The 19977-nt window shown below is 42.5% G+C and overlaps 1 long non-coding RNA gene across 1 annotated transcript; it reads right to left on the bottom strand.

Annotated features, from left to right (window-relative positions):
• Positions 1–1153: 1153 nt before the first annotated feature.
• LOC306961517 lies at positions 1154–1836 on the bottom strand. Its single transcript, XR_013792776.1, has 3 exons — positions 1737–1836; positions 1594–1629; positions 1154–1271 (listed from the first exon to the last, which is right to left on the bottom strand). It is a non-coding gene; the product is annotated as an uncharacterized lncRNA (long non-coding RNA).
• Between the last annotated feature and the right edge of the window lie 18141 nt (positions 1837–19977).

Genomic DNA, 19977 nt, shown 5'->3' with positions numbered 1-19977 from the left:
CCAATGGGTCCTCTCCTGCAGGCACCATAGGGAACTCTTGGTGTGTGGGCAGAATACTCCCAAAGACACACCAAGAGGTGTTACGGCACAATAGTCTACTTGTGATTCGTATAGATCTATTGCACCTGGAGGTCCCCCCCTGGAACCGCCACCATAACGTGGTGGAAGGGTTTGAGCACCCGAATGATCCTGGGAGCTATGATGTCGGAGGCTTCGTGCCCCTGGTAGGGTCTCCCATGGCAAACAGGTCCCAGGTGACGGGTCAGACAAAGTGCGGTTCAGAAGCCCCGTATAAGAGACCAACAGTCCCAGTTAGAACCATGATGACGGCCTCCCCTGGACCCATCACCTGTAAGAGGAGACATAAGGGACTGGTGCAATGTGATTTGGGCATCTCAAACAGCTACCCCCATGACCCGGAAACGGACAAGTGGAAGAAGATGGATGGCACCTGGAGGTGTTTTGACGGACTTCACCCTACAGCCCCCTCCCTCTGGCCAGGGCAGACTGGCCAATGGGCCCTCTCCTGCAGGCACCATAGGGAACTCTTGGTGTGTGGGCAGAATACTCCCAAAGACACACCAAGAGGTGTTACGGCACAATAGTCTACTTGTGATTTGTATAGATCTATTGCACCTGGAGGTCCCCCCCTGGAACCGCCACCATAACGTGGTGGAAGGGTTTGAGCACCCGAATTATCCTGGGAGCTATGTTGTCGGAGGCTTCGTGCCCCTGGTAGGGTCTCCCATGGCAAACAGGTCCCAGGTGACGGGTAAGACAAAGAGCGGTTCAGAATCCCCGTATGAGAGACCAACAGTCCCGGTTAGAACCATGATGACGTCCTCCCCTGGACCGTCCACCTGTACGAGGAGACATAAGGGACTGGTGCAATGTGATTTGGGCAGCTCCAACAGCTGCCCCCATGACCCGGAAACGGACAAGTGGAAGAAAATGGATGGATGTATGGATGGACGGTACCTGGAGGTGTTTTGACGGACTTCACCCTATAGCCCCCTCCCTCTGGCCAGGGCAGACTGGGCAACGGCCCCTCTCCTGTGTGCTCCATAGGGAATATAACATACCTGAAGATGTTTTAAAGGATTTTAACCTATACTCTGCACCCCCCTTTTGGCCAGGGCAGACTGGCCAAAAGGCCCTCTCGTTTGTGCTCCATAGGGAACTCTTGGTGTGTGGGCAGAATAATCCCAAAGACACACCAAGAGGTGTTACGGCACAATGGTCTACTTGTGATCCGTATAGATCTATTGCATCTGGATGTCCCCTCCTGGAACCGCCACTATAACGTGGTGGAAGGGTTTGAGCACCCGAATGATCCTGGGAGCTATGTTGTCAGAGGCTTCGTGCCCCTGGTAGGGTCTCCCATGGGGTCTCCCATGGCAAACAGGTCCCAGGTGACGGGTCAGACAAAGAGCGGTTCAGAAGCCCCGTATGAGAGACCAACTGTCCCGGTTAGAACCATGATGACATCCTCCCGTGGACCAACCACCTGTACGAGGAGCCAAAAGGGGCTGGTGCAAAGACCCGGAAACGGACAAGTGGAAGAAAATGGATGTATGTATGGATGGATGGCACCTGGAGGTGTTTTGACGGACTTCACCCTATAGCCCCCTCCCTCTGGCCAGGGCAGACTGGGCAATGGCCCCTCTCCTGTGTGCTCCATGGGGAATATAACATACCTGAAGATGTTTTAAAGGATTTTAACCTATACTCCGAACCCCCTTGGGCCAGGGCAGACTGGCCAAAAGGCCCTCTCGTTTGTGCTCCATAGGGAACTCTTGGTGTGTGGGCAGAATGATCCCAAAGACACACCAAGAGGTGTTACCCTATAGCCCCCTCCCTCTGGCCAGGGCAGATCACTGTCGCAAAAAAGATCTATTTAAATGTCTTTAATAAAACTCTAGAGGACATGGCCATAGTGATTACGTTGGAACAAATGGCAATTCTGGCGGCCATCTTGTGACTGGCCCTTCTAACCCAGTGCAATGTAATCAACTGGAAATGGAAGTTATTTCATTGATATTGTTTTGATCTATTTTAAGTTATTTCATGACTCTTTGACTTGTGACTGACCTAATGTCAGATCTGGCAAGAAGACTTCACTTGTTCATGGATTTTCCTCTTTCAAACACTTCAAATCATTCACTATTTTACATATATCAGATAACATTTGTTTTCTACTTTCAAACTGTATCTCTGTACTTTTTAACCCCACATGGCTGATATTTATTGAACATTTGGACAGTGATACAGTGAATTTTAGCACTGAACCCTGGGAATGAATTTATGTATAATTTACCTTTATTTAAAGGGGCTAGATGCAAGTTTGCCATTTTATACTCACTACTGCCACCTCAGGTCACATGTGTAACCACACCTTCTATATTAAGCTTGTGCATTTGGGCTGAACGATTAACGATTGCAATTTTATCGCAATATTACACAACGCGATTGACCACAGCTGCATGGGCCGAAATCGCATGCCTCTGCGATTTCGGCCCATGCAGCTGTGGTCACGGCCCATTGAAGTGAATATAGCAGCGAGAGACGCCACCGACGTCCGCTCTGCGCTCCACCGTGTGCTTTTCTGTACTTCTCCGTCTACTTAAGGTGCACGGTAGATCGTGGATGTACTAGGAAAATATCAGCGTGTATAATGCAGCCACCGCTAAGGACTATTGCTTTTTCCTCCGTTAGCATTGCGTTAGCTGCAGCGCTACACGCTCTGATGCACTGATCACAGAAACTTTCCTCCGGATTCACACGTCACATATAACGTGACTATAAGGACTTAAGAGTAAGTCATACTTTATTAAATCAGTTGTAAATATTTAATTGTATTGCAAAAATCAAAATGGCAATATTGATTTAAAAAAATCGCAATATTGATTTTTGGCAAAATCGTTCAGCCCTATCGTGCATGAGTGCAATTCGGACCTGAAGTAAAACTTTTTGAGCGACAGTGCAGGATTTTAAAGGCAGTTGTGGTGAACAGGTCTGGGCTCATTCTACACATAAGGACATGGCTGGAACATAGGGGGAGGAAAACACATAATTTTAACATTTTTAAACTCTGTATAGTCCCTTTAACCAGGATTGTCCCACTGAGATAAGGAATCTCCTTTTCAGGGGAGTCCTGGCCCCAGAGGGGGACCTGTTGCACATGTTGTTTTAGTGGTAGGGGAAACCGGAGTACCCGGAGGACACAGGGAGAACATGCAAACTCCACACAGGTGGGAATCGTCCAGGTGGGAATTGAACCCAGGACCTTCTAGCTGTACTACCATGCCACCCAAAGAATGGAGAAAACAAAGCTAATACGGCTGAAAAACATCACTAAAGAACAAGACATTTCAAAGATATGACCTGATCCTGACTGAGATACGAGACTTAGAAGTAATAAACCAATGAGTGTATCTCACATTCTGACGTTGAATCAACAAAAATGTTGTTCCTGGTTTTGCATTGGTGGCACAGGGGTAAGCCTTGCTGGCCAGTCACAAGATGGCCGCCACGTTTGCCACGTCAACGGGTGTCATGTCTGATTGAGAGAATGATTAAATATCTTTGAGAAGAACCATTGGAGCCAAAAGAAGCAAAAATCCCATCACTAGATCAAACCTGGCAATGCACTTTAAACTTGAATCTATGCATCCAGATTGGATCCATTTCTGTGCAAAATGTGAAAGTGTCAAATAGGAAAATAAAAATAAACCAATAAAAAGTTCCCTCATATTGATGTCACTAATCAACTGGAAACTTGTAAAATGTCATCTCTAGATATCACTTGCACTTCCGATGCACTTTGAGTTTCTCACATTAAAGAGGAAAACCACACAAAATGATCAGATAAGAATGTGTTACCTCTGTCCTCCTCTTGACTCACCCAGTCCTTCTTCAGTCTCGGTTCAGACCTAGTCCAGTCCCAGTCCAGTCCTGGTTCAGTCCTGGTTCAGACCTCGCTCAGTCCGGACGATGACCCACAGACGACTGCTGCTCCTTTGGGCCCTCTGCAACTTCAGTAAGGACTCATTTCACTTTGTTTAGACCTGGTTCAGTCCTGTTATGTGTTTTTGTCATACATTTATTAGAACTTATTTTAAGTCTTTTTAAAAGGTTCATAAAAGAACAACTATAATTTCTTGAATCTGTATTGTTAAAAAATCAAGGGAAAAAAAGAAAAGGATCTAGGATACGGCTCCTCAGCTGCATCCTGTACTTCCCCGTGTGTTTTTAATGCACCTCACAGGGGCACAGGGGCAGAATCTATGACTATATGCTATCACTTATGGAAAAAAAGAACAATTGTAATAAAATACGTCATGTACAATAATATATATAATTGTGAAATGTGTTTATTTGTCAGTCTGACTTAAAACATCCCTCAAACAAAATCCCACTTTGCCAACGTCGTCATTTAGCTTAAAAACAGTGAGAAAACATTGACAAAAAAGTGACAAAAAATGTGACAGAAAAAAGTCAAAAAATGACAAAAAACGACAAAAAATGACCAAAAAAAAGTGACAAAAAAGGACAACAAAATGTGACAAAAATGTGACAAAAATGACAAAAAATGTATTTAAAAAAATTACAAAAAAGTTCCAAAATGAGTTGAATACCCCCCCAAAAAAGATGGAAAAAAATGTGATGACGTGAGGAAAAAGATCCATTTAAATGAGTTTTGTAGATCTTAGCTTTCAAATGAGGTGTTACACTGGCCTACAGGATTTGGGTGAAACTGAACTGGAGAGGGTGCTCTCGGTTCAGGCGGGAGTTAGGAGGTTAAAAATGATTGTGCCGTGAGCAGTAGTTTAAGTTGTGTAAGTCTGAAAGGAGGGGTCGGGCCTTGTAAGTTATAACTAACTTCTTCCTACTCCCTTTGAGCAGCACTAATACCTCTTATATTGTGAAAAATTCTGTATGTTATATGTATACTATACCTGTATGCATCTGTTGCTCAAATAAACTAAACTAAACTAAACTAAAAAGTCACAACAATGACGTGGGACAGTGAGTCAAAGCTCCTTCTGTGGGACCATGTTCAGCCTGCACCAGAGTCCAGGCTGAAGGTCGTGTGCAGCAGTGGCCCTTCTATGGGGAACATCCCGGTGTCCACTCATGCTCATGCTCTCAGTGAAACCATGTGAGTTTGACCGACTATAGCAGGAGCAGGGTTTGATCATCGTCGGCCCTTGACGTTTAATGAAGTTCTGTCCAAGAGTTTAGGTTGAGGTGGACGAGCGCTCGTGCCACAGTCGGCTGATCATGTTAATCCAACAAACCAAACTCTGCTTTTGATTCGTGGGTTCGGTATTTTGTAGCAGTTAAACTCCGGTGGACTGAAATCTATGAGTTACTCCTAAAAAACAGAGGTTTTCTCTCCTCTCCAGACGGGAACCCCTGTGGAGCACATTCAGTGCTTTTCCATGTTGAGAAATACTGATCACACAGAAAAGAAATGGATTTTCAAATATTAGTTTCTTTAATGCCTCGCTAGCCTGGACCCCTCACAAAAAAAGACCAGCTAGTCAACAACTTGACCAGATTAAGGACTCTAATTCTTATTGTTTCATCTTGTATAACACAGTGGCGTGATCTATTCCTAAATATGTGATGTATGTCTAAATGTGTCTCTTGCCATTAATGTGTAATGTTTTGTTGTTTTATTCACTGCTCTTGCATTTTAAGTCCTATAAAAAAATTGATGGCGCATCAACGTGTAGTGATTTAGAAACACACCCTCAGGACCGCCCATTTTCCCCAAAAGACAAAACCAGAGATCAATACTGCTCTCACTCTCTTGTTATCCTCTTGCATCCTAACTTTATTTTAAGTGACCAACGTGGTCGCGCTCTTTACTCTTTTCAAAACCTCATGTTTCTCCTCTTCATTTATTTTTCGTAGTTTATCTTTTTATCAATTGTAGGATTAGTAATCGTATACGTATTTGTTTAAGTCGAACCTTTACTCTTGGGAGCAAGTCCTATCGTTAAACAGAGACTTTATGTGCAAAATTGTGATTTTTGTAACTTCGTTTTGATCGGCAAATTTTTACAACCAGCAACATTGATCCGGCTCTAAACGGTTTCACTTAAAACCGACAATCCCTGCCAAGACCAGACACCCCGCGCTGTCCCACAAGCGTGCACGTTGTGTGTACCTCCCCGGCCTCCAGGTAGCCTCATCTCCAACACGCGGTGAACGTCTGTTTGGTGTCAACAGAAGCCAGTTTTAGCTCTGCCCCAAATACCCTTGTTGACTCTTTTATTGTGTGATTTTTTTGACAGCCCTTAGTAAACCTACCGACCAGGGCCAAACTTTATTAAGATTAATTGCAACGAAGGTGCTCCATCATTCTTTGAACTGTTATACCATTCTTACCATTCTCTTGAATGTCCCTTAAATTACACTTTAATAATGTGATGCTTTAAGATGTGTGTGTGACCTAAGTTTGAATAAATATACATTGGCATTTAAGGTTTGGGTTTCATAGTTTATTTGTGCTTTGATTTCATCAGTATAGTTAAAGGATTCAAGAACTTCACTAACTTCAGATTGATTAAATTGTAATTCCAGAACGTCCACAATTTCATCAAATATTTTGGCTGGTGCCCCTTTTGAACTACACTTTACTCAAAGTAGATAGAGTTTTGTTATAACAATTATTTCTTAGAAACAATTTCCTTATCTCTTACTGTTGTAACAACGAAACAGAAAGGACCAATACGTAAGCATTTTAATACCCTACAATTGATATAGCCCTGTTCAAAGGAAATAACAGATCAACTTTGACTTTGATTTGGACTGTAAACAGAAAAAACAATGATCGAAGCAGACACGGGTTAAATACACATTTATTTTTGATTTGATTTGGATAAAATATTTAGTTAAATATCAGAGAGAGTTATTATGTTCACACATTTTGCAGATGCATCATTAATATATACATATTATGGATATTATTTATGTTTATGGGGGAAATGTTTGAACAGTGTTATAAAGTAATGGTTCGCAACTGGAGGGTTGGACCACTTTTGGAATCGTTTGGACAGTCTTTGATGGCTGACCTTATGACTTTGTGAAGAAATGCTGTATTTTCCCCAAAGCTCCGTCTGTTGAGAAGCTCTATTTCAGAGTCAGACACAGAGCCAGAGTTTCCTGATGAAAACATCGCTCTGTGACGCTCAGACACTAAACCACCATTTTGTGACTGGTCTCTTCTCTGTGCAGGGGCCCTGGCTGAGAACAACAGCTCAGCAGGTAAACACACTCAGGACTCAGACACATCATCTCCTCACTGAGAGGCAGGACACAGGCTAACCACTCTGCCATCTTGTTTCTGCAGAGCCGTACAGTCTGCGGTTGGTGGGAGGAGACGGTCGGTGTCAGGGGGAGCTGCAGGTTCGGAGGTCGGGCCTGGACTGGACTGGAGTGTATCCATTTAATTTTCATATGCACTTTGTTAACAGAGTGTGTGCTGAGCTAAACTGTGGATCTGTTCTGTCTGTGGAGATGGACGGACTTTCACGAGGAGCAGTAGTGCATGTCTATCCTGACAAGTGTGAGGACACTTCACTGATCCACTGTTTTGGGACTTATGCATCTGATTCCTCCAAAGTGAAGCTTATTTGTTCAGGTGAGAAACTCTCTGCTCCTATTGGCTCAGAGCTGTGATGTCACATCCCTGGGTGCGTGCTATTGGCTCACAGCTGTGATGTCACAGCCCTGGGTGCGTGCTATTGGCTCACAGCTGTGATGTCACGGCCCTGGGTGCGTGCTATTGGCTCACAGCTGTGATGTCACAGCCCTGGGTGCGTGCTATTGGCTCACAGCTGTGATGTGTCCACAGACTCAGTGAGGCTGGTCTCGGGGCAAAGCAGATGTTCAGGATCTCTGCAGATCTGGAACCAGTCCTGGACCTCGGTCTGTGAGGGGGCCTTGGACCGTCGGGGGACAGAGGTGCTGTGCAGGGAGCTGGGCTGTGGGGCTCCTCTCCTCCAGGAGGCGCTCTCTCCTCTGGAGCAGACGTTCCACTGTGAGGGCAACGAGTCTGCTCTGATGGACTGTCCCCGGAACAAGTCCACAACCTGCTCCAGACCCGCTCTGAACCTCACCTGCTCAGGTCAACTGTCTCACTGTAGTGACTGTGTCATTTATCAAGTGCTGCTTTAATAAAGTTGTTCTGGTCTGTGCAGAGCTGAGGCTGGAGGGAGGAGCCAGTCGATGTGAGGGGACTGTGAACGTGTGGGTCAGCGGGGAGTGGACACGAGTGATGACCGACACAGATGAACCCCTGGACCTGGAGACTGTAGCCGCTGTCTGTCGAGACCTCGACTGTGGATCTGCTGTTTCTGGGGAACAGAGACGTGGTTTTCCAATGAGTCTTGTGAACCCGATCTCAGCTGCCTGTGTGAAGAAGAACTCTGTGAGTGACTGTGTCTGGGATGTTTCCAGACACCAGTGCTCATTCTACGGCATGGACGTGGTGTGTTCAGGTACATCCCGTCTCCCAGAGCTGAAGTTGATTCATATTTGTGCAGGAAGAGCAGAGGCCCAGGGTACTCTGATATTTTACTCCAGTGTACAGTACTAGAGTACATTTGTAAAGTAAAGGCACTTTTTTAATGCAGTTTAAGATATTTACTTCATCTGAAATATCATCTTAAAGGATCAATACTCTTACTTGTGGAAAAAAGTTACACAGGTTCATCTCCCTGTGACAATAGTTCCACAGAATCCAGGCAGTATTTTCACAAAGTGCTCCAGGTCCGCCTCCTGGTCTCTTGTGATGTGAGTGACGCTGCACAAACAAAAGCTGCTTGTTTCACATTTGAACAAATTGTATTGGTTTAGTTGAGACGGTCATGAAAATATCAAATAGCGTCACATATGGACAAAAGAAATGGAGTTTGTCTGGTTTTAGCTGCAGTTGCTCAGGTTTCCTCAAAGCAGTTTTGGATCCTAACACTGAAGACTCTCCAGATTCACTGACCCTTCCTTCAAACCGCTCTCTCCACAGATCTGCTGAACTCTCCGCTCGTCTCTGTGTCTGAGGAGGTGTCGGCTCCGCGGGCCCAGGGGGGTGTCCGGGTGCTGATGGGGGCAGATTTCTGGGTCAAATGCTCTGTGGAGCCGCAGTACCCGGGAGGCTCCTTCCAGCTCCTCTCTCCCACCTCCAACTTCACCCTGCCGGCTGTCAATCACTCCGCCCACTTCCTGTTGTCTGACGCTGGCCACGCCCACAAGGGGAACTACACCTGTGTTTACCACCTGCATGTGTTCAACCACAGCTTCTCCTCTCAGAGCCGGACCCTCCAGATCTATCCTGGAAGTAAGTCCTGGTTTAGTCTGGGTTTTAGCACCGGCTCAGTCCTGATGTCTCTGTTTGGTTTGTTCCAGTGTCGGACTTTCAGATCTTCATCCGAGCGCTGATCCTTCTCCTGATGCAGCTCCTCTACATCGTCCCCAACGTCTACTGCTACTGTCAGGTACTAAAGCAAGGACTAAAGCTAAACCATATGTCCCAGTTTACCCGGGACAGTCCCAGTGTTGAGTCCTTTGTCCCGGATCCCAAATAGATTTCTACTAACCCAATGATTTGTCCCAGTTTTGCTCGGTCTCTGTCCCATTTGTCCCGTTTTTTGGCCAATATAGTCCATGAAATAAAACACTTAACTTGAAAAAGAATGTCCCAGTTTTCAAGTGGAAAAATCTGGTCACCCAAACGAAATCAAACTTCACAACTCCACCTGACCAGATCAGTTTTAAAGGCCCGAAACCTGACTAGTGGAATGCATTGTCCTTCAGGATATTGTATTGGTAGATGTGTCGATGGAAAAAGGACCTTAGAGCAATGGTGAACTTGCTGTTTGATAGAAATATGCTTAAAAACCTGTGTCCCTGTGAAGCACTGTGATTTTAGAAATGCATCTTTTGCATTTTGGTAAAAAGAAATGGGAGTATTAGTTATAACTCTAGACTTTTTACTATTTTAACCATGTTCGAATAATACAAACAACATACCTGGAATTGTGCAACGATTCACTCTCGCATGTTTGAGCAATATTTGAATCTTCACGGGGAGACTATCCTTTGCACCGTGGCAGCAGCTTCTTCCAAGCTCAAAACCTACGTACCGTATTTTCCAGACTATAAGACGCACCAGCCAAAAAATGCCTAATGAAGAAAAAAACAACAGACTGAATAGGCTAACATAACACACTGATGGTTAGCTACATGAAGCATAAACAACAAACTAAATAAGTGTCTTTTATGTTAACGTCACATAAACCAAACTCTCCATCTCACTCCAAATCACTAAATCCATTGAAATCTTCATCCTCGGTGTCACTTCTGAACAATCGCCAACAACGACCTGGGCACGGAGGCGAAACTGCACCGTTGACGAGCCTCTCCCGGCAGCATGTTGTTTAAGCTCTCATTTGCGAACTCGTTCCTCTTGCTGTGGCCATCGAGCTTTTAGCCCGTGATTAGCTTTGTTTTCTTCTTTGTGGTAAGAGTAAGATCCTCTTTCTTGCTCACTCCAAACTTTCTTTCTGCTGCTCGATTAGCTTGCAGTGCCCTCTAGAGGCATGTGCAATTACATATTTGAATTAAATAAAAGGAAAAAAAAATCACACATTAATCGCTCTGGAGTATTAAACGCATCCCCAGCCAGGCTATGAAAAAAAAGTGCAACTTATAGCCCGGAAAATACGGTATCTGGAAATGTTTCCCTTACCTTCCAACGCTAAGGGGACCCTGTTGTACTTGTTTTTAGTGGCAGGGGAACCAGGGAAAACCTGGAGAAAAGCTACGCAGGACCAGAGCAGGCCAGAACTCAGTATAATTACCGTATTAACCTCACGTTTTTATGGATTTTTGTAGTCCCATAGGTTTAATTTGTCAGGACAGCACAGAGTGATAGGGGGTGAAGAGCCATTCATGCCTAATGTCAAAGTCAGGACTCAAACCCATGACACTAAGGCCTGAACAGCGTTCCACCGTATCCACAACAGCCTGTGCTTTGTTTGGCGGTTTTGCCCATCTGTATAAAGTAATTAATGTTCGGGGAAAAAACAAGAAACACCAAGGTTAAAGTGATAGTCTGTAAGATTGTAAAGTGAGGAGAGAGCGAGAGTGAAATTTGAAAGTTCCTCCCGGAGAACAAGAACCAAATTTCCCTGATTGGACCTGACAGGCTGGTTCACAGGAGCGCTTACCTCATTGGTCAAAGTGACGGCTCCAGGGGATTCTGATTAGTGGCTGAAATCCGCAAAAGGAGAGACTTTGGAAAAAAAATATTATTTCGTATTTTTTATGTTCAGTTTTCAATCCTAGGTGGTCAATTATGCACAAACTATTACATTTGTAAAATGTTTAAACTGACGGACTATCACTTTAAACATTTGAAATATCTGAACATGTTTAACATTTCACTGTATTCTTTTTTGTTTTGTCATCGTAGGTCACCAGGGGTCGCCGCAGTAGCCCTCGCAGAGCCTCAGCCTGAAGCCCCAGCTTTAGACCTCACTTTCAATCTTCATACAAGCAAATAATATTTATCCTTCAATAATGATTGTAACAGTCATATACTAAAGTCTGTACATACTTTGAACATAGCTGATGTGGACTGCACAATATATGGGACTACAAATGAAAAATAGCCTTTTGGTCAATTCCGGTGCATTTACAGAAATATTAATTGAAGTGATAGTCTTAAGTTTGCAAAATGAGGAGAGCAGGAACAGTATTTTCGACAGTATATGACCAAACTCCTCCCCCTTCTCTCCTGATTGGACCGGACAGGCTGGTTCACAGGAAAAGCTCGTCTCATTGGTCAAAGTGGCATCCCAGTGTTCTGATTAGTTACTGAAATCAGTAAAGAGATTGACTTTAGAAAAAATATGATAATTTAACATTACTTATGTTAGCTCAAATTTTAGACCTAGGTGGCCAATTATACTCAAAACCTATGAAATGTGTAAAATATTTAAACTTACAGACTATCACCTTAATGTACATGTAACGTAATGTGTCCCTGTCAGATAAATTAGACAATAAATAATAAATTGACTGAGTTTTGTCTTTAGATATCCAGTTTGGTTTTAAAGCTAAACTGGGCACAGACATGTGCATATATACTCTCAAAGAAGTCATTGCTAAATATAGGAATCAAAACTCCTCGGTTTTTATGTGCTTTTTAGATGCCTCTAAGGCCTTTGACAGAGTTAATCACTGGAAATTATTTATTAAGTAATTCAGAAAAGTGTTCCCAAATGCATAGTGCGGATCTTGACTCAATTGATATGCTCAGCAAAAAATGCAGGTTAAGTGGAAGAACAGAGTGTCTGAACGCTAGCTTTTTGATGATATTTGCATGCCAAACAATGAAGGCTGCTAACAGAAAGCACTTCAGAGACATATACAACTTATCACACTAATGCTGTCTTGCTCTCCTTCCTCCTCTTTATCCTCCTTTCTTTCGTTTTGCAGCCAGAAGCAGAACTCCTCCACATTTTGTCAGAGTTGTGTCTGTTTCCTTTGTTTGTTTTTTTTTTGTTTCTTTGTTTTTTTGTTTTTTTTGGGATGTTGTGTCTTGCTTTTGTTTGTTTTTACTTGTATTTATATACATAATTGGATGCGTATGTGTGCCACTGGCTGGCACGATATGTATGTGTATTAAACCGAAAATGTTTAAATAAAGTTTAAAAAAAAAAAAAAAGAGTTGTGTCTGTTTCCTCCAACACGTCTCTCTCTTTCCTTCTCCTCAGTGAAGCAGGTGAGGGAGGGGCGAGTTGGGCTCATGGGGCCCTTTCAGGGAATATGCGACGGCCTGTTGTTGTTGCACCTTGTCACTGCTGCTACAGTGACTATAGTAAGTAACTGGTTCAGTGGTTGATGTCACCTGTAGAGCCGAGGATGTGGAGGCTTTGGTATAGCTGTCTTTTTAAAGTGACTGTGTCATTTTTGGTATTTTTGTTGTTTGTTTTATTGTGTCCCTCTGTCTCTTTGGACCTCAATTCCATCATAAAGTTGAATTGAATTGAATACTGTGTTTGGATACAGGTTTGTCCATCAAAGACACAGCTTTTGAATGCATTAGATCTAACTTACCATAGGGTCCAAACACTTTTAGCTCCTGTATTGTTAATTTAAAAATCTCCATTGGCTTATTGAAGAATCAAGAAGGCTCACGACTGATATGAAGCTTGTAATTTTGCTGTTTTTAAGTTTTCCTCTTTTTGAGTGTATGCTATTGCCTTTTCTAATAACAAGTGTTATATTGATTAATTCACAAATAAAAGCATTTTCCCTGATGTCAAAGTTTTTTTTTCACATATGGTTTGGGAGCTGAGGATGATCATCTAAACTGAAAGCAGAATGAGCCCCACACTTACGCCCCCTTTCCACATGCAGGCGCGTTTCAGCCCAATGCCTGGTCAAGCGAGCTTTTCCATAACAAAGGCCAGGGCCAAACCGGTCTGACCAGGTATAGGTTTTGGGACCGACCTCTGGCTGTGGCCGAAGCGCGCTAGCCCGTGTCTGATGTGACGTGAACAGACTGCTGACCTCACTATTAACACACAGGTCAATAGTGAGACTCTCTCCTACTTCCACGATCCCAGCACTTGTCCCCATTCAGGTTCATATTAGAGCGAGTGCCGCCTCAAGTGGGTTCAAGAGGGTAAATGCCCTTTACTGAAAGCCAAATCGTGGCTATCTGGGAGCAATTTGCAATGTAGTTGATATAGATAGAAATAGAATTGACTGACAATTCGCAAATCAGAATCAGACAGATCAGATTGCAATATTTACAATATTCACAAACAGATCTCGATGAAGGCTTACAAAGATAATTCCGTGGGCCAGTTCATCTTCTTGACAATGCACACAACAAAAAGTAAATATCAAGCATTGGCTTAAATGACTTGAATTGAGGAAATGTATCTTGTTTTGAGCGGTTTTCACTCATTTAGACACTTTTCCTGATCGGACCAAGTTTACTTTGCTTGTTTGAGGACATTTCAGACCAGTTCTAGGGTAAATCTCACTTGAAATAAGAAAGTAAAATTGCCAATGAGATAAGACCCATTTTCTTACCCCATTGGCAAAGAAAATGACGAAATGTATCGAAACGAGTCAGAAACATCTCAGAACAAGTGAAATAATCTTCTTAACTAGTCAAAACAACTAAAATTTGGATTATTATGCTCAAATTGAGATGTTTATACTGATCTACTGGTAAAAGAGTTCATGACGCAAAGGGTTCACACAGTGCATTCAGCCACGTCAGATGATTTGAATTCAATAAGTGAGTTCAGTTTTTGGCAAAAAGGCCCGAGGTCGAGAAGTGAAGTGCGACATGAGACGCCTACCGGCCCAACCACAGCTGGGGGAGTTCAGTCGTGATGGGATTTTGGCTCTTTTTCCCCGTTCGTTTAGATCGGCTCTTTTGGTTCTCAAACGGCTACCTATAAATATACAGTTCAAATTACAGAGACTTTTAGAAGGATTTTCATTCATGATGTGGTCAAATGAGCCATTCTGCAGCTCCCTGGCTGAACAACAAACTACAATCAAGCTTACAAATGAAAATGAGCAGAAGATTTTCTTATAGATTGGTCGCACCCTGTCACATGAGAGTACACTGGAGAGTATTTCCCACATAATGTAGTGAAGATGTCTTTCAGCTGCTAAATATAGAAAATGCACAAAACTGTGACAAAGCTGCGACTGATCCACAAACTTTTTTTTTTTTAATTGTTTAATTTACTTTCATTTTGCCAGGCACACTTTTCTGTGATGCGATATTTGGTCCAAAACCTCTCCCAAACAAAACCACTACTCTGCAGGTCATGGTTAGAGAAGGACGAGTTGTCATGGCAACTGATTCTATTTTAAAAGAGCAAGGTCAATTTGGCTTGTAGATAATTTAGAAAATACACAAAATTCCAGAGAGAAAGAGCAAGTAAAAAAACAACAACAACAACAACATTGTGAAACAGAACAAGATGTGCTTCGCACGGCCGGCCGTCTGACTAAAGGTGAATAGGGGGAAAAACTTAATATAGAGATATCAATTTGAAACTTTTGCTGAACTTTACTTATATTAATGTGGGAAAAAATTGTATAGCAAGTTTTCTGTCATTTTATGTTTTCATATAAAAATAAGGCATTTTGTGCATAGAAATGGCCCAAATTTTCCATATTTACAGTTACAAAATCTAAAGTATGGATAGACCCATGATTGATTTAAATGTATGCTCTTGTTTTATTTTATTTTATTTTATTTTATTTTATTTTATTTTATAGTCTGATGAAGGGCTAGTGACGCCCGAAACGTTATCGTGTGGTGCTACATCAACTCAACAGCCGTGCAGAGTCTCTAATCCTTTCATCATGCTTTTATTTTATTGACATATTATTAACAAAGATTTCTTTCAGAGGGGATTTTGGATCTTGTTTATTTTTTGAATAAACTAATCGGTAAAAACTCAAACTTCGCCTTGTTTTTTTGGGAATATTTTTAAAATATATTAAAAAATCCCTCTGAAAAAATCTTAAATATCATGTTAAATCCAAGACTGGAAAGTTTAGGAGCTACTATAGCTGCCTGTGGGAATAGACTGCTTTCACCGCAAAAACTGGATTCAAAGCAAGTAAAAAATGTCTTACTTTAAGAAATACACATTTTTTCCCTAAGAAGTAAAAATGTCTTCCCTAGCAAAGTTTTCTTGAGAAAAAAAAACTTATTTTAGTTTTGTTCAGATATATTTGCTAAAAAACATGCCATTTTTTCTCGTGACAAGAAAGACTTTTTGAATGTTTTCTTATTTTAAGAAAAAATAAGATCACAACAACTTAATTAAAGAAGTGATTCTCACAGATAGATAACACATTCCATTCTTTATTTTTACACTCAAAATTAAAGTGTGTCTATTCCATAACTATATCTATTAACATTGTTCTGACATTACAGCAACTGCAACAAGTTATAAGAAGTTGTGCTCAAAAGAAAAATGTCGTCCACAGTGAACATTTATGTTGCATTTAAAGGAGATCTAAACTCACACAAGGTACAAGTTATTACCGATTGTTACAGAGCACATTACTTTGTACTTGTATTTGTAAAATAGTTATACCAGATTTTCCTTAAATATTAGTATTTATTAAGAACATTTTGCTCAAAAATGTGTATAATTTAGAACATTTTATTTAAATCAAGCAATATTTAAAGGGACAAGATGCAAGTCAGTCATTTTATGCTCACTACTGCCACCTCTGGTCTTACGCGTAACTGCACCTTCTATATTAAGCTCGTGCATGACGGCACTTCGGACTCGAAGTTACACCTTTTTGAGTGACAGTGCAGGATTTTAGAGGCAGTTGTGGTGAATAAGTCTGAGCTCATTCTACACATGAGGACATTGTTGGAACATGTGGGGGGAGGAAAACACATAATTGTAACATTTTTAAACTCCATATAGTCCATTTAAGTAAAATATGTTTTTCTGTACTTATTCCATTTCCTGAGGACGTTTTTGCTTAATTCTAACTATTTATTTGCTTAAATTTAGTGTTTCTTTCTTGTTTTATAATAAGAAAAATATTCTAGAAATGTCCCTGTTTTTAGTAAGGTACTTTTTGCAGTGTTGTGAAGCGACGTAGTTGCTACTGCCAGGTGATCTACGCCTCACTCGTGACAAAACATTCTAAAATAAGCATCGGACGGGGTATGTTTTGCCATTTTTATACTCTGACATGAAAACTAAGATGTTAAGGGAGGAAACTAACTAAGAATTTCCATGAGGGTGAGCATGAGGATGTAGTGAGTATCAGAAATGGTCATGAAACTACAAAATTACATATGGTGCAAGTATTGTGCGGACACTTTTTTTCTCATCCTTGTGTTTTACTTTGATCCTGCACACTAATTCAGACTGGATGTGCGTGTTTTATTAGAAATGGCAGCTACAACACTGTCACACCGGTTGGAGCTGGGTTCAAACCCTTCATGGTGTGCAAGGTGTGCATGCATGTATCAATAATGCTGCTTGCACGTTGCCCCGCGCCTGTATTCATACATATTTATGGACCCGACGCCCCAAACAGCACCATTTTCCGAGAGCTTCATGCTTGATTGTAACTCCGCCCGTTTGACAGGCTGAAAAATATCCTCTCAGCGGGTCCGCGGCGTAACTCGCCTGCGGGCCCGTCGGTCTGCCGCGATGCTGTTGTTGTTTTCATGTCATCTCTCTGATCATTTTTTTGTCTAGCAAAAAAAAAACATCACCTTGTTATGTCTCGGTAAGCACACTCTCCAGTCACCGGCAGCTTTCTTGTTTTTGTTGTAGACTCTAAACTCTTTCCATTTGACATGTTCACTACATGGCTGAGTGCTGGTCCACTAATCAAATCATTTTTGCTCAAAAAAACTCCAACCCGTGCATATGCAGCAGGTATCGGGCCGGCAACAACGCTAATAGTTAAAAATATCTATGTGGGGAAGGATTGGGAGGGTGTTTGTCACGCAAACAGTGAGACAGAAACAGAAATTAGCATTGCGTCTTGGCACTCTGCTTGCCGACTGTTTTACTTTATTCTTACAATTATACAATTTATGAAATTTACTTTGTCAACAATAATCTTCACCTTCATGTCACCGGTTCTTGGTGGATAAATGCAGTAATACACAGTTGATAATAATAATAACTTCCCTTTAGAAGACAAACTGTTTTAGCTGAACTCTTACAGGTGGATGTCTCCGAAGCTCTGTTACAGATATGATTCTGACAGGCTATCGTCTGTGCTTTCCAAAGTGTCAAAGAAACGCTTCCATGTTCTGTGCTGTCCTTGCAGCTTGTCAGGCTCTGTTCTGTCAGCAGTCCTACTCATCTCAGTCTGCAGAAGTTTGTTTCAATCCATATTTACAGCTTTGTTTTGTTTATATCTCATCTACGAGACCAAACGGGGCACATGGCTCTCGTGCTCGTTGCCACTTGTGAGAATCTCAATGACCGCGGCACAGGTGGGGTCAGCCGACGCTGAAGCAGGAGAGCATAAGTTTTCATTAACCGAGCAGCGATGGTTGCGTTTCACACACCCTCCCCGGGATCCGCTTGTTTGTGTGAACGAGCACCACATTAAGTTGTTTATAGCGGATACAGCGACGCACCAAGTTTTTCACTCATTTTACTCAAGGGTGTATGGGTAATGTAGTCTCTGCTCTGGGACGAAGTAGGAAGCGTGCATTGTGAAGGGCCCGCCAAAGGATTAAAACAGATGTGCAGGTGGGCGTACCGGTACGCTAAAGCATGTTCTTGGCGCACAGAGAGGTGGCGGTACCGGTGCGTACCAGCCCACTTAAAGCACTGATCTCACATCAACTAAAGATCAATCCAGCAATAGGCATGTGTTGTGAGTTTCATCTGAGCCAATATTTATGTTTGGTGTATCTGTACAAACCTGTAAAAAACACAAAGTGACACGGAGACGAAGTTAGTGTTGCGTCTTAGCTTTTTGCTCGCCGACTGACAGAAAACAGGAGCAAGCGCTCTGAAGGCGTCTCACAACCAGCGTTGCCCTCCACTGGTCATAGTCAATACTACATTAAATTCCAAACTAAATATAATATAATAAAACATAAACTATGTGAGTAGTTTATAGTGGCGTACAGTGGTGTCGCACATACAGTCCTTGTGGAAGAAAACATCATCTGCTGAAGCATCCATTATCTGGCTCTCTCCAGGGAAGTTGTTTTGGACCTTTGCTCTTCTCTCTGTAAATGCTTCCACTTGAGAACATCATTAGCAAGCTTAATGCACAAATGCCACCGCGCTACATGAAAGCACAGTTACTGCCGTATAGCTGGGGCAGTACAAAGAAACTTAAATCGCGCATAAATCAATCCACGGTCTTTATGAGCAGTTCTTTTTCATTGGGGTTGTAACAGCTCGTTGTGCGGCGTCCGGAGGATTCATTTGATGTAAAAGCTGTATCACTGTGTTTGTGTGGCCTCTCATTTGTCCAGGAGTTTTCCAGTTGTAGAGACATTTCGCTTCTATCGTCAGAAGCTTCTTCTCGATCTTGTAGACAGATGTAAGACTGGTTTGACACACACGAGGGTTATTTAATCTCACAGGATATTTCTTGTTTACACTAAAGCAGTCTCGGCAGTCCAGTCCACTGGTCTTTCAAAAACATGTAAACCCTTTTGTCCTAAAGAAATACATAATACATTAAAATTAGTGGTGGGCCGTGATCGGCGTGAACGTGCTGCATGCGCCTCCCTCTTTCAAAACAGCGACATAAACAACTCATTTCATGGCCACAGCTCCACGTGAAACAGCGCAATTTTATCACCAAAAGTTCACCAGAGCCTTTTCCAGCTACATTTCAACCGCGAGCAGAGTTTAACCGCAGCACTTACGGAGTTTGGAGACGAACTTTACAGCTACTTTTCTCCGAGTCCGTTAGCTTCTCTTTCACCGCTCTCCGCTGTCTCCTCCGCCTCGCAGCTGAGGCCCGTCTCCTTTTCTTATCAAATCCAAAGAAATACGTCCCGCATCTTTGTGTTGTCGACGTTTATCTCCACTTTGAAAGAACTATCGCCAAGTTGAAGCTCGTAGTAGCAGCAGCTGCAGCAGCATGAACTGCGTTGTTGTGACAGTGATCACGTGACACTGTTGACCAATTAGGAGACGCGCACACGTTTCCCACGCTCACAAACAGAGGCCTATATTTTCTGATCTGGTAAGATGGCCCACATCACCTGTGAATACTTGGGGACTCCTGCCACAACTGTCCCATGTTCTTTAGCAGGTCATAGTGTGCAGAAGAGGAGATTTAGTTTGTCACAAAGCTACTGACTGTAAACAGTTCATCAGGACCTCTTATGTAGTCGGCTTACAGTTCATGAATGTTTAACTGAATAAACAGTTGTGCAAGTGCATCTTC

This window comes from Gobius niger, assembly GCF_951799975.1.
Source record: "Gobius niger genome assembly, chromosome: 3".
Classification (NCBI taxonomy): Eukaryota; Metazoa; Chordata; class Actinopteri; order Gobiiformes; family Gobiidae; genus Gobius; species Gobius niger.
The sequence above is the reverse complement of the archived record's forward strand: the minus strand, read 5'-3'. Positions and strand labels throughout refer to the sequence as shown.